Below are 15,625 nucleotides of genomic sequence, written 5' to 3'. Positions count from 1 at the left end.
GAGTTTAATCAGGGAAGGAAATGTTGGAGGAAGGGCCCAAGGATTCGGGCCGGAACTCACAGAGGTATGGGAAGGAGAACACGGTGGGTGTGCATTATGACAATAAGGGAATAACACCTACTGGATATTCCTGAGCCAGATGGGTTGTTGTGACAATCTGGTAGTTTCATGGACACTATTACTGATACTAGCTTTTTATTCCTAATTTATTTAAACAATTGAATTTAAATTCCCCAGCTGCCAGGGTGGGATTTGAACTCATGACCCTCCCCCCCGCCCGATTATTTGCCCAGGCCTCTGGATTATTAGTCCAGTAACATAACCACTATGCTACTGTATCATACTGCAGTGAAGGAAGCTGCTTTGCCTGCCGACCGAAGTTAAACGTCAGGTTTGAGGTGACGGTCAGTTGCCGAGAGGAGTTGGAAAGACTTTTACTGGGTTTGAAAGTTGAAAATAAGATCCTGGAGGTGTCCCTGCTGTACTCCCGAGGAGCTGGTGGTCTCATTAAACCTATCAGTTTATATCGAGGACAAAGTCCTAATTCAAAAACTGGAACAGTGTGACATTAAAATCTGTTCAGCGGTAAGGAGAAGATACTCCCCGGGAACAAGGGTAGTGAATGGAACCCGTTGTGTGAAGGTTACGGCTCCCAGAGTGGGTGAAGACTCTGCCTTTCGGTATGAAGTTTGAGGCAATGGAGGAAGTGCAGTATTTCTGGGTACTGCAAGATAACCAAGTTAAGGTGTGCTACTACTGTCTAGGACATGAGCATCTTTAAAAAACTGTCCAGTCTCTTAACTGCGGAGACACCGCACGGAGCTGCAGGGCAGAGAGCTGTGGGGGGGGGGGGGGGGGTCACAAAGGCCCCACCTGCTGCAATTGTGCAGAAGAAGGAAGCTCGTTGAGGGATGAGGAGGTGGAAAAAGGAGCAGCAAGACAAAGTAGAGTTGCCAGTGGAGCAGAGCAAGCAGAGGACACAACCGGGGAACGGAAGGAGAAAGGAGTGCAGGAAGATACTGTAATAAATCCATGTAATGAAACAAGAACTCGAAGAGGCGAGATATTAGAATTAGTCTGTGTCCTTTATTAACAACTGCGTAGCAAACATACAGGCCTGCATCCTGGCATTCCACCTTTGCTGACCTTGACAGGAAGCAACCCCCTGACCTTAGCTAGCAGCAGCACTAGCTACAGCACCACCTGGTGGATAACCTTAATCATAACATCCCAGATTACTATATTCCTCCCCCCTTAAGATTTCAGTATGAATTTCTTAACAACCACCAATCCTAAGGGTCACATAAGAAGTCTCCATTCACTATGTTCAATACTTGATGAATCTAACAGGTCAGTACCAATATCTCTGGTGGCTTGCGAGACCTTTGTGAACATCTAACAGTAAAGTCCCTGCTTGTTTGTGGTGAAGCCACCAGCTGCTCCTGAGCAGTGCTCAGAGTATCTGACTCTGCAACGATGGTTTCCTCTTGACGAATGGGTTCCTGTGGAATTGTCTCTGTCCATGGTGGTGGCACCACAGATGCACTTGGATAACTGGGGGCAACCCTGTCCTCAGCCATTGCATCTGGAACCTCAATTTCAATTTCCCCTTGTCTGGTAAGTATCTGATCTACATGTCTGCGTACTACCCTACCATCTCCCAACATGACCTTGTATGATACTGGACCTGTCATTGAGCCTATGAAGCCAGGAATCCACTTTGGTCCATAACTGAAATTCCTGGTAAGGACCGCATCTCCTCCAAAACTTCGGCTCTTTGTTCTTTTGTCATGGTTCTCTTTTTGTTTGGTTTGTCTGTTTTCCATTTTCCTTTTTAGGTCTGGGTGGACAAGGTCAAGAGTGGGGCGTAGTCTACGACCTAATAACATCTCAGCAGGAGAGAGTCCTTTGGTGGATTGAGGTGTTATTCTGTAGCTGAACAGAACCCGTGACACTTTGGCTGCTAAACTCCCTTCTGCACTTTTTTTCATCATCTCTTTAAATGTTTGTACGGCTCTCTCCGCAAGTCCATTTGAGGACGGATGATATGGAGCCGAGGTCACCTGCACTGTGCCATTTTTTCTCATGAACTCTTTTGTCTCTGTACTCACAAAACAAGTGGCATTGTCACTTATCATGATCTCCGGTAGCCCTTGATTACTGAAGCTCTGATGCAGGCAGTCTATAGTAGTAGTGGAGGAAGCAGAATTAACAGGGTAAACATCCATCCATTTGGAATGTGCATCAATGATTATGAGGAACATCTTCCCCATGAATGGACCCGCATAATCTAAGTGCAATCTTCTCCATGGTTTATCCGGCCACTACCAGGGGTGGAGAGGAGCCGCTGCTGGTGCCTTCCTGTGTTCCTGAAAAATGCTGCACGCCTTGACTAGATTTTCTATCTCCTCATCTAGCTTTGGCCACCACAAGTAACTCCTAGCCAAGGCTTTCATACGCGAGACCCCAGGATGACACTGATGTAGTTGCTCTAGGATAGACTGTCGTGCTGACTGTGGAATAATCACTCATGCTCCCCACAACACGCAACCATCCTGCACACTCAGCTCTGTTTTCCTGACACTGTAGGGTGTGAAGTCATCCCCTTCCGGATGCTGTGGCCATCCCCTCACCACATATTCTCGAACTCTAGACAGTACTGGGTCTTTACCTGTCCATGTTCTTACTTGCTCTGCAGTCACAAGTGCCGTGTCAGTGTCCTCCAACATCAAAACTCTGTCCTCTGGAGCTGCAAGGATAGGTGTGCCTGGCAGTGGAAGACGGCTCAAGGCATCTGTGTTCCCATGGTACTTGCCCACCTTGTAGACGATGACATACTCATATGCCTCAACGTCACTGCCCACCTGTGGATCTGGGGTGACACCATCTGTGGAACTGCTTTCATTTCATTGAAAAGAGAGATGAGGTTTATGATCGGTGCATATGGTGAACTTCCTGCCATATATGTACTTGTGGAACCTCTGTAACCCAATCATTACTGCTAACCCCTCTTTATCTAACTGGGAATAGTTTTTTTCCACTGGTGTTAGAGTTCGGAACATAAACCCTATTGGTCTTTCAGTTCCATCTTCCATGCGGTGTGAAAGAACTGCCCCCACCCCGTAAGGTGAAGCGTCACAAGAGAGAATTATGTCTTTCTCTGCATTGTAGTGAACCAGCACATCCGACGACAGCATCAGTTTCTTGGACTGTTCAAATGAAACCCCCTGCTCCTCTCCCCACTGCCACTGTGTCTCCTTGCGCAGTAGTTTGTGAAGCGGTGCCAACACTGTTGACAAGTTTGGTAAAAACCTGTTATAATAGTTCAGCAGTCCCAGGTAAGCTTTTAACTCAGCCACATTGGTAGGAGCAGGGGCGTCCTGTACCTTCTCCTTGATTGGATGGAGCCCGGTGGCGTCCACTCTGTGTCCCAGGAACACTGCCTCATTCCCCAGGAAAGTGCAGTTACTCCTCTTGAGCCGTAACCCTGCCCTCTCCAATCTCTGCAGTACCTCTCTCAGAGTGCTCAGATGCTACTGGTCGGTTCTTCCCGTCAACAGAATGTCATCCAGATAGATGGAAACATGCGGAATCCCTTGCAGTACACCTTCGATTGTCCTCTGGAAGATAGCTGGACTAGATGAGACACCAAACGGTAAGCGGTTATATGTAAACAAGCCCTTGTGTGTATTTATGGTGGCATACTTCTTTGATTCGTCATCCAGTGTAATCTGCAAGTATGCATGACTCATATCCAACTTTGTGAATTTCTTTCCTCCAGCCAGGTTTGCAAAGAGATCCGCTGTTTTGGGAATCGGATACTGCTCTAATTTGGACACCCAATTGACCGTCAATTTATAATCTCCACAGAGTCTTACCGAATTGTCCGGTTTTAGAACAGGTACTATGGGAGCTGCCCATTCTGAACATTTCACTGGCTCCAGTATGTTCTCTCTCAATAGACGGTCAAGCTCACCTTCTACCTTTGGTTTCATGGCATAAGGCACAGGTCGTTGTTTAAAAAACCTTGGCGGTGCCTCCTTGTCTACATAAATCTTAGCTGGGGGGCCATTAAATGTGCCAAGTTCCTCCTTGAACACATTCTCATGTTCACTCAACACTTCTTGCAAAGTCAACTGTTTGCCCTCATCTATTTGATTTACTGCTCCCCAGTCTAATTTAAGTTCTTTTATCCAGCCCCGACCTAACAGGTTTGGTCCGGTACCCGATACTATAACTACAGGTAGCTGTTCCACTGTGTCCCTGTGCTGCACAGTCACATTAGCTGCACCTAATGTCACTACTCATTCACCTGTATATGTTTTAAGGTGCAGAGAGCAAGACTTTAACTCTGGAACTTTTGCACGGTTCCACAATTTTAAGTACTCTGCCTTGTTCATTATGGTTACACCGCACCCTGTATCAACTTCAAAGTTTACCGTAGAGTCATTTACTGTCAGTTGCAATGTGATAGGAGCCACTTTTGGAATGTTCTCTAACATGCCATACATTATGACATGTCCTCTTCTTCCTCAGCTTCCCCGCTGATGTGGTGTGCTCCATGTTTCTCCACTTCTCTTCCTTGGTTTTGCTGTCCTCCCCTTTTGGTTTGGATTCCTCCACAGGTGATTTTGCCCTGCATGCTCATTTAATGTGTCCTTGTTTCCCACACTTGTGGCACTTTTCCTCCAGAAACCAGCATTCACTCGCCAGGTGATCGCCCTTGCATCTATAACATGCCTTCAAATGCTCACGTTGTGGTTTCTGACGCACGTTTAACTTGTGCACAATAACCTGACCTGCAACTTGCTTAGCATTAGCTCTGTCTGAACCCTGTATTTCTGTTACATCTCGGTTCGCTGTCTCTATGGCTTGAGCAAGTTCCAAAGCTTTTTCATAAGTAAGCCCAGTCTCGGATAATAATCTACGCTGCATTCGGTCGTTCATTATTCCACAAACTAGCCTATCTCTCAGCATTTCCTTCAGGTTGTTCCCATAATTGCAATCTTGTGCTAATTTACGCAACACTGCTACATAGTCCATTACACTCTCTTCCTCTTTCCTGTTCCTTGAATTAAAGTTGAACCGCTGAACAATCTCACTAAGCTTGGGTTTGAAATGTTCCTTTAGCAAGGCCACTAATTCAACAATTGATTTGTGTCCAGGCTTTTCAGGACTGAGCAGATTCTTCATCAAACTGTAGGTTTGGCTTCCCACCGAACTAAGCAGAATGGCTTTCCTTTTTCCGGCATCATTTATTTCATTTGCTTGTAAGAAATAACCCAACATTTCATAGTATTCCTCCCAGGTTTGTGCTCGAATATCAAAAGCGGAGACCGTTCCTACCGTGGCAGCCATGCTTCCATCCAATTTGCAGCTAACTTTAGCTCGTGAGTTTGTTCTTTAAAAGTCCCGGCAGACTTCACTTTTTCATGCAGTGTCCTTTTACCTCGTCGCCAAATGTAATAAAGCCATCTAGTGAAACAAGAACTCGAAGAGGCGAGATATTAGAATTAGTCTGTGTCTTTTATTAACAACTGCGTAGCAAACATACAGGCCTGCATCCTGCATCCTGGCATTCCACCTTTGCTGACCTTGACAGGAAGCAACCTCCTGACCTTAGCTAGTAGCAGCACTAGCTACAGCACCATCTGGTGGATAACCTTAATCATAACATCCCAGATTACTATAGATACAGAAGAGTTCGGAGCTGGAGCTGAGAACAGGCTGCAGATTGCAGGAAACATCCCAAGGATGGTTGCAAAGGAGAAAGGCAGCGGACAGGAGAGAGGATCGAGAACAGAGTCAGACACCAATCTTCCCTTCTTAGGCAGTCCCTTGGAACTGAGGGTGACTTGCTTCCACATTAAAAATGAGTTCTCAGATGACTGATGAGTCCAATGCGGGACCTACAGTCTTTGTCACAGCTGGGGCAAATGGTGGTTGAAGGGGCGGGCGGGTGGGTGGGGTGCTTGGGTTGACGTGCGCTCCTTGCGCTGCCTGCGTTTGGCTTCCGCTTGCTCCCGGCGAAGAGACTCGAGGTGTTCGGCGCCTTCCCGGATGCTTCTCCTCCATTTTGTGCGGTCTTGGGCCAGGGATTCCCAGATGTTGGTGGGGATGTTACACTTTTTCAAGGAGGCTTTGAGGGTGTCCTTGAAGCGTTTCCTCTGCCCACCTGGGGCTCTCTTGCTGTGCCGGAGCTCCGAGTTGAGCGCTTGTTTTGGGAGTCTCGTATCGGGCATGCGGACAATGTGACCCGTCCATCGGAGCTGATCGAGCGTGGTCAAAGCTTCGATGCTGGGGATGTTGGCCTGAGCGACATTCCCATACGGCTCGGTTGGCCCCAAAAAATCTGGAGTCTGCAGGGGTGGGGGGAGTGGAGGCGGGAGCAGGGAGTGGGAAAAATGTAAGTACTCAAAAGAATAACGGGAGATATGATATCTTGGGGAATAGGAGGAGACAAGACTGGGAGAGGACACAGGAGGAAGGAGCATTAAAGGTGCAGCAGGGCAGGAGCGGAGAGACAAAGCCGCAGGAACTGAACAAGGGGAAGCGGAGTTGCTGGTCCAGATGGAGAAGAAGTGTCAGCGGTCAAGCGGAGGCCGAAAGGAGTGGGATAAGATGAAGTAGAAAGATTAAATTGTGAATCGAAGGTTAGGAAAATTAAAATAACTTTGGGAAGATGGGGAAAAGGTTTTTGAAAGTATAAGGTGGCGGCTGTGGTGTCAGTGCTCCTCCTACCCAAACTATGGTACATATTGACGGTGGAGGATATTCCTGGGTGGGCGGAAAAGTCCATCTGAGAGAGTTGTGTGAGGTTTTTATGGGAAGGGAAACCAAGCTTGGTGTCTAAATTTCCCGCACATTGAATTGAAGAAAAAATCTTTTAGAATTAAATGGGTGAAGAGATTTCATCAGAATTTAAATACAAGTTTTTGACAGGGTTGTTTTGAGCATTTTTTAAAACGAAGTGGGGTTGGAGGTCAGAGTATATTTTATATGGAATACAACAATATATATTTAAAATCTATCAATCACCCTAGCTTTTATAAGGGGGTTATAGAGATTTGGGTACAATTCTTAAAAAGTGTGCGGTTTACTTCCAAGGGTGCTGAGGAATTTTTAGAACAGCCCTTATTTTTAAATAGGTGGTTAAATATTGAAGGGAGGGTATTATTTAATCAGTCTTTTATAAAATCTGGGATTATATGTGTGAAAGATATATTATATGAGATAATTCCAGGTTGGCTGCTGGAGGTGCTTGTGAGGGACATGGTCTGGGAGGAGAATCAGGAGGTAGGGAAAAGAAATAGGGATCATGTACGAAAAGATTGTGAGGGCAATGCCACAGGATTGGATGGAAGAAATAAATGTGGAAATCTCTAGAGAAAGTAAACTGTGTCCCGTTTTTCCAAGCTTTCAGCTGGGGAAAGGTGATGAGTTTAAACGATTAATACTTGGATGGGAGATAGCCAGACAATACTAGCTGCAGTACGATTTTTTTGCCACCAGAGGCCGCTCTCGGCTCTGCACTTCCACGCTGCCTTCAATCAGCAATCTTTCTGTTGTGTGCTCCTGCGCTCAGTCACTGTCGCTTTCCTTTGCCACATTTCTTCAGTGTACATTCTCCTGCTGATACACAAAGACAAAGGGGTCAAGAGAGCATGAAAAGATTAAAAATACGCTAGCAAAAGCAGAGGCAGTACAAATCAAAAGAGGTTGCATTGTTGCTGTATAAGGCAATAATCCGACCTTCATTGGAGTACTATGTACAGTCCTGGCTAATCGTAGGAATAATGGCCCGTAATTTACGGTCAGTGGCGAAGCTAAGGCGCTCGCCGCTGACCTCAAAGAATGTTGTCCACAGAGATCGCGTGATCTTTGTGGCGAGAAGTTTGCCTTTCTCGACATGCAATTGATTGTAACACAGTGTAATGGGAATCCCCAGTGAAGAGCTGCAGTGACGTTAACAAGCTATCTAAGCAGCCAATCACATTGAAGAATTCTCACAAACAGCAAACCAGGAAATGAAATGCAGTTTTTACCTGCACTTTTTAAAAATGTACAGAGAACGAAGTAAAGAGTGGGACTTTCACATGGGGATAAGGTAGAAACTGAAATATCATGAACAAACTTTTAAAAAAATTAAAGTTTTTTAAAAATTGTAATTTTTATCATAATGGAGAAATTTGACACTCCACAAATGTAAAAATTAGGTTTTCAGGACCATAACATTTGTCTGCCAGTCAATATACTGTTAAAACCCCAGTTACACCTGTTCCTACAAGGCTTAACATTTAATGGGGTATTTAACAATGATATTATCGTGGAAAAGCCCAAGTTTTCATCAGTTCCACTGATTGCCGGCTATGGGGGGCTCCACAACACAGCTTGTGTCGGAACAATGAATGACAGACTGCAACTTAGGATTTCTGTGTTTAGATGCGCATGCGCTAAATCCTGAAGTTGTGGTCAGTTTCAGAGGGGCAATGACGGAGAACGCTGACTGTTCACCGCCATTACCCACTGCGAAATCTGGGCCTATAATATTGGTCTTGAGAGATCACAGATATGAGCAATGAAGATGGCCCACAGTATCGGTTAGTATGCAGGTGCAGCAAGTGATTAAGAAGGCCAATGGAATGTTGGCTTTCATTGCTAGGGGGATAGAATATAAAAATAGGGAGGTATTGCTTCAGTTGTACAAGGTATTGGTGAGACCGCACCTGGAATACTGCGTACAGTTTTGGTGTCCATACTTAAGAAAGGACATACTTGCTCTCGAGTCAGTACAAAGAAGGTTCACTCGGTTAATCCTGGGGATGAGGGGATGGACATATGAGGAGAGGTTGAGTAGATTGGGAATCTACTCATTGGAGTTCAGAAGAATGAGAGGCGATCTTATTGAAACATATAAGATTGTGAAGGGGTTGGATCGGGTGGATGTGGGGAAGATGTTCCTGATGATGGGTGAAACTAGAACTAGGGGGCATAGTCTTAGGATAAGGGGCTGCTCTTTCAAAATTGAGATGAGGAGGAATTACTTCACTCAGAGGGTGGTAGGTCCATGGAATATGCTGCCCCAAAAAGCTGTAGAAGCTACATCATTACATAAATTTAAAACAGAAATAGACAGTTTCCTAGAAGTAAAGGGAATTAAGGGTTACAGGGAGCGGGCAGGAATTTGGACATGAGTCTAGGTTCGGATCAGTCATGGCCCTGTGGGTAGCAGAGCGGGCCCAGGGGCCGTGTAGCCTGATCCTGCTCCTATTTCGTGTGTCTAATTCTGTTAGATTCAGGAGATGGTTCTGTGATAGTGGATTGGCGGTTAGGATCATATCAGCCATGATCTTATTGAATGGCGGAGCAGGCTCGAGGGGCCGATTGGCCTACTCCTGCTCCTATTTCTCATGTTCTTATGTTCTTATTATGGAATCAGCCCTACGCAGGTAATCTCATTGAAGTTTTCAAGATTACAAAGGCAGGAGGTGAAAGGAAACCCAATGCAATGGCACAGAACTGTGAGCAAGTGATGGAGTGCTACAACACCGTGTTTTAAGACTAGCTAATTGTACATCAGCTGCATGAGGTGGGTGCGAGGATGGTTGCCCTTCTGAACAGACTTTCCTGACGGCAGCACGACACCAGCCCTAGCAGCTCAATGCTGTGTACACTACATGCAGGACTTAGGAACAGACATGGAGGAAATATGGCACACTTAAACAAAACTGGCAAAGAAAGACTAACATTGCCATATATCTCATGGATGGCCTGTCAAACTGTTCCACATTTACTATTAGAACATGCTAAGTCCACACTCCTTATAACTCTTTCTCTGCATCTTGTTTATACCCATGTTTCAGCAGGGCATACCTACAAGATGCAACCCAACCCCACGTGACTGAGAATCATTGATCTGGGAATCACAATCAAACTGTCTCAACCTTAAATATGATATTGCCCCAGCACATCCTAAAAACCAAATCAGCAATTCCAATATACTCTCCCTCATGTATCATGTGATAAAACTCAACAGTGGCTTCACAAATGGATGTCCAGTGCATTTGATTTTCTGAATAGGAAGAGAATAAATTCATTGAAATGTGTATGAAAAATTCTACAGGCCTTACCAGTTTTTATCTTAATGGTAATGTTCAGGTCTCAAAGTGAGTCGAGTGCTTTTCCTTTTGCTATGCTGGACTTGATGCCATTTGTAGACTGTTCGTTGTGATTTGGTTCCTTAGGAAGGTAATTTGCACCATTCTGGTACATTCTTCTCACTTAGTCACCTAGCTTTGAAATGTTTTTATGATCAGCTGGTGTGTATGAAGACCAATCTGCAAAGATTGATTTTGCTCTTAAAAACTGTGCTGCGTGCTCTTTTCAGAATCTTCCCTGAATAACGTTTAAGAGGACATACACGTACTTCCTGGATCAATTGATCAAAGATTCTGTGACCTTTTTCTAAGGTGAGGATAATGTCTATGCCTAATAGGTGTGGAACATGTCTTTTATGCTCCGCAGTACATTGTTCTACAAATTCAGGAATGCTGAATATGCAATTATTACTCAGGAATTACAGAGATTCCAAATGATCTAGCTTCAGGGCATCAGGGGGGAGAAATTCAGTATCACCCCGTTTCGGGCACGATTATCAGCCGGGCGCAAAGATTAGCGCCTAGTGCTAATTATTGCCTCCGACTGCAAACTTGGCTTTTATCGCCTCTGGAGGTGATTGGAGCACTAAATCAGGCGCTACAGACCTGTCTTAAGGCGCAAAGGCCGAGGAGCGAGGCGCTACCTCAGAGCGCTGGCGACGCTCATGTGATGTCAGTCAGCAATGGAACACAGACATACTGGCGCCGGCCAGTTCTTAAAGGGGAGGGTTGATCTTGCTCTCCATCCACATCCTGCTCATTGCAGCCTTGAATCTAAGCCTGGAGAGACCTGTACATCAAATCTGCTGGAAAGAACAATGGAGAGGCCCAGGGAAAGAGCTCAGAGTGCAGCCCCCATAGTCTTCTAAATCGATACAAGGAAGGGCAAATCAAAATGAACCTGCAAAGTACTGCTCAGTACCCAAAACTCCTTCACACAGCGTTGAATCTCTCCAGAAGTCTCTCTCTCTCTCAGAATGCGTGGCGCAAAAATGTCACCAACAAAAAAAGGCAGGAAGCGGTCGCCTTTAAATAGCGCTCCCCCAGTCCCTTCCTGACTGCAAAATGCTCCTAAGGCAGGGGGCGCCACTCAATATGCGGTCCGGGGCGCTACCGGGGCGTTGCACACTCGACTGACGTCACAATCTGCCGGCGCAGGTGATCGTGGCGGTAGTGTTTAGCGCCACCGCAAAACATCCAGTTAATTTCGTGAGTGGTGCAAACATCTTAAGGCGCTAACGGGAGGCGCAAACCAACTGAATTTTCCCCCCGGTAGTCTATCTGCTGTTCAAAAATGTCTTAATTGCTTCAGGTCAGTTGCAAATGTAACTTTTAGTGGTAGTGACTTCAGATTTAAAGTTTTCATTCTGAAACTAGGAGAGGTTTGAGCTAAAATCTGGTCTTCACAACCTCCCACAAAACATTATTTTTTAATTATGGCAATGCTTTGGAATTGTACTTTGCACATCTTCGCAGTTACCTTATGACTGCCTTACAGTGTCTCACTCTGACCTTTCGATCTTGAGGTCACCATTTAAGGGTGAATGGTCGGAGGTGCAAAACCTGGCCGAGCAGAACGCAGCCATCTTAGCCTCTGATGTCTCCAATTCAATTTTAATCCAAGCAAAATAATCCTGGGAAGAAATAAAATAAAACATTTGTACGTGTGAATATCTAGCCAGTAGGGTACTGAACTGTTGTGACAGACTGCAAACAGTGAAATGTCCAAATGAGTTCACAGAGAAAAAAAAATAATTGCTATGGATATCTGTGTGAAATACTTCAGTAAATCTTGTTCTTTATGGCATAAATGTTGCTTTACTATACTGATTTTTAACAATGTATAAATAAAGTTGCTGATTTGAAACGTTAATGAAATTGTGTTTGTGAGAAAGTGCAGTTGTAGTAGGGTTTCCAACTCTGGTTGGATGGATTTGTGAAGATTTGATCATGTGATGTTTGATCACACAACATTCGATCGCGGGACACTGATCATGTGCTGCTTAATCACATGACATTTGATCACTTGACATTTGCTCACTGTTTGCAAATGTTATTGCATTTACCTTAGTTGAGTTCCTTAATCAATGCTCCCACTCAGCCGGCTCACCGACTTCTAAATAGGAAAAAAACGTGCATTCCAGTTAAAGGGGCCGCACACCCCCAAAAAATTAAAGGGAACATTGGTCTCAATATCACCTGAAAAAATATGTTTTTGTTTTATAGAATACAAAGTGAGATGAATTACAACATAATTTGTAAATCAAAGAAATGACATAAAAGAATAGAAATATTTAAGGTAAGTAATGTTTGAATAAAAACTATTCCTGTGATGGTTCTACAATATTGAATGCAATGAGAAACACCAAGTAAATTCCATCATGTGTTAAACCTTGCAAAAGGTGATGCTACAGCAAGATGGTGCTTTAAGAAGGGCTGTGTTTATCTACAGGGAAGACTTTGAGGGTGAAAATTAACTTCCTAAGGAAACAGGGAATTTACTTCCAGGGAGGTGAGACTCAGTCCTCAGGGAGAAACACCAAAACTGCATGACTCCAGGAATAAAACACATTATACGACAGTGCATAGCACAGGCAGACATAGAATCATAGAATCTTACAGCACAGAAGGAGGCCACTCGGCCCATCGTGCCTGTGTCGGCACTTTGTGAAAGCTATACAATTAGTCCCACTGCCTTGCTCTTTCCCCATAGCCCTGCAAATTTTTCCTTTTCAAGTATTTATCCAATTCCCTTTTGAAATTTACTATTGAATCTGCTTCCACCGCCCTTTCAGGCAGTGCATTCCAGATCATAACAACTCGCTGAGTAAAACAATTCTCCTCATCTGCCTCCCTGGTTCTTTAGCCAATTATCTTAAATCTGTGTCCTCTGGTTATCAAACAGCCTGCCAGTGGAAACAGCTTCTCCCTGTCCATTCTATCAAAACCCTTCATAATTTTGAACCCCTCTGTTAAATCTCCCCTTAGCCTTCTTTGCTTTTTGGAGAACAATCCCAGCTTCTCAAGTCTCCTCATATAACTAATGTGCCTTATTCTTCCTTCCAAAATGCATCACTTCACACTTCTCTGCATTAAATTTCACCTGCCATGTGTCTGCCCATTTCACCAGTCTGTCTATGTCCTCCTGAAGTCAGCTTCTATCCTCCTCATTGTTTACTACATTTCCGAGTTATGTGTCATCTGCAAACTTTTAAATTATGCCCTGAATACCCGAATCCAGGTCATTAATATATATCAAAAAGAGCAGTGGTCCTAATACCAACCCCTGGGGGATACCACTGCACACTTCACTCCCGTCTGAAAAACAACCGTTCACCGCTACTCTCTGCTTTCTGTCTTGTTGACAGTTTTGTATCCACGCTGCCACTGCCTCTTTAATCCCATGGGTTTCAATTTTGCTAACTATTATGTGATACTTTATCAAACACCTTTTGAAAGTCCATATACACAACATCAACCACACTACCCTCATCAATCCTCTCCGTTACTTCATTGAAGAACTCAATCAAGAACTGCGCCTCTGCCACCAGTTAGGTTAGTCTACCCAGGGGTTGTGGCCTATGGCTCCTCTCCATCCTTCTTTCCTTCAGTCACTGGAGACCAGGTCACATTTAAATGACACATCATTTGTTTCCCCTCCTCACCCTGCTGTTACTGATCCTGCACCTGATGGCCCGATCACGAATGTTGTGGGCTGGACTGGTTAGTAGACAGAGAAGAGAGAACAGAGTTGAAATCCTTAGGCAAGGTATTTCTTCATGGCTGGTCATGCTCCACACCATAGCGTATTCGGAAGCGCAAGTTCATGGGGCGGAACCAGCTATGAAGAAATTCCAGGCAGCTTCTGGGAGGCGGGGAAAGACTAAAACAGTCAGACAACCTCCTCAAGCAGGTATGATGGTGGGGCGGAAATTGCAAGTCAGGACGACTGTGGCCCGCTGGCGTAAAGTTCTGTGATCTGCGGATATAAAGTACCTTTCTCCCAGGTTGCTAGCAGCAGTGCCCAGGAAAGCATCCCTCAATTTTGGGAGACTGCTGGACAATCCGGGAGGGTTGTCAACCCTAGTGGAAAGATCAAATTGTCAAGTTTGGTGAAAGCAGAGTTTGCAGAAAAATAAAGTTGAGTCAAAAGCTGCATCACCAACATGCTGCCTGTATTTATTTGGAACAAGAATTTGTGTATTTAACAACATTTAATCCCTGTTTATGTCTCTGCTGATTCATGCAGGTATGCTAGCTTTGGTCTGTATGCACAAGTGTTAAGGTAATTGTCCTTTCTCTGTCAAAGAAAGGGGCTGATCCTTTTACATCTTAGACACTTACCTTAACACCTGTACATACAGGCCAAGGCAATCATAGCTGCATGACCTGCATGCAAAAATGATCATTCACAAAGGATGCTGTACCGTCTCCTGGATCCAGGACTTACAATCAAGTCAAGAGGCAGGGAAGAGCTGTCATGTCTGTAAAGGTCACTGCTGCCTTGAATTCTTCTGCCACTGTTTTTTTTCCAAGCACCAGCAGGGGATCCCTGTCAAATCTCACAACCAGCAGTGCACAGCTACAGCATGCAGGTGACAGATGAATTGGTTGCTGGGCCAGGAATTTCATTAATTTCCCCATGGAAACCAGGCAAAAACAGGAAAGAGCTCTGGACTTTTACCATCTGTTGTGCATTCCCTAAAATGCAGGACCTTATTGACGGTACGCATTGGGCCATACCAGGCCCTACCTCCAGTGCCATCATCTTCATGCAGCTGGTCTGTGACCATTGGCACAGAGCCATTAACGCTAGTGCCCACTACCCTGGTAGAAGTCATAATTCTTTTATTTTACACCAATTGATAGTGCCACCGCTATTTCACAGAAATCACAGAAACCCCACAGTGCAGATAGAGGCCATTTCGGCCCATCGAGCCTGCACCGACACATATCCCACCCTATCCCCGTAACCCCACGTATTTAATCCCCCTAGCACTAAGGGTCAATTTATCGTAGCCAATCAACCTAACCCGCACATCTTTGGACTGTGGGAGGAAACCGGAGCACCCGGAGGAAACCCACGCAAACACGGGGAGAATGTGCAAACTCCACACAGACAGTCACCCGAGGCTGGATTCGAACCGGATTTCTTGGTGGAGCAGACCATCAGGATATTAAAGCAAAGGTTCAGCTGCCTGGACCGATTGGGAGAAGGCTTGCAGTACAGACTGGCAAAAATACCCTAGATTATTGCTGCCGACTGCAGCTTTACATAACTTTACCCCGCAATGAGGCACTGCCACAGAGCAGGTAGAAGAACAAGGCAGGCACACCAGTGGCCAAGAGATGATTGCTGAACGAGCCAATCGCTCAGGAAAAGTCTTAAGGCAAGCTTTATTACAAGACCATTTGGAATTGCCGTGGGGGTTCGCCTGATTGTCCGCTGTAGCTTAAGTAGAAGATGG

The sequence above is a fragment of the Somniosus microcephalus genome, chromosome 9 (assembly GCF_052327205.1).
Source record: "Somniosus microcephalus isolate GS21.2 chromosome 9, FLI_Smic_1.0, whole genome shotgun sequence".
In the NCBI taxonomy this organism is placed as follows: Eukaryota; Metazoa; Chordata; class Chondrichthyes; order Squaliformes; family Somniosidae; genus Somniosus; species Somniosus microcephalus.
Note: the sequence above shows the minus strand (reverse complement) of the source record.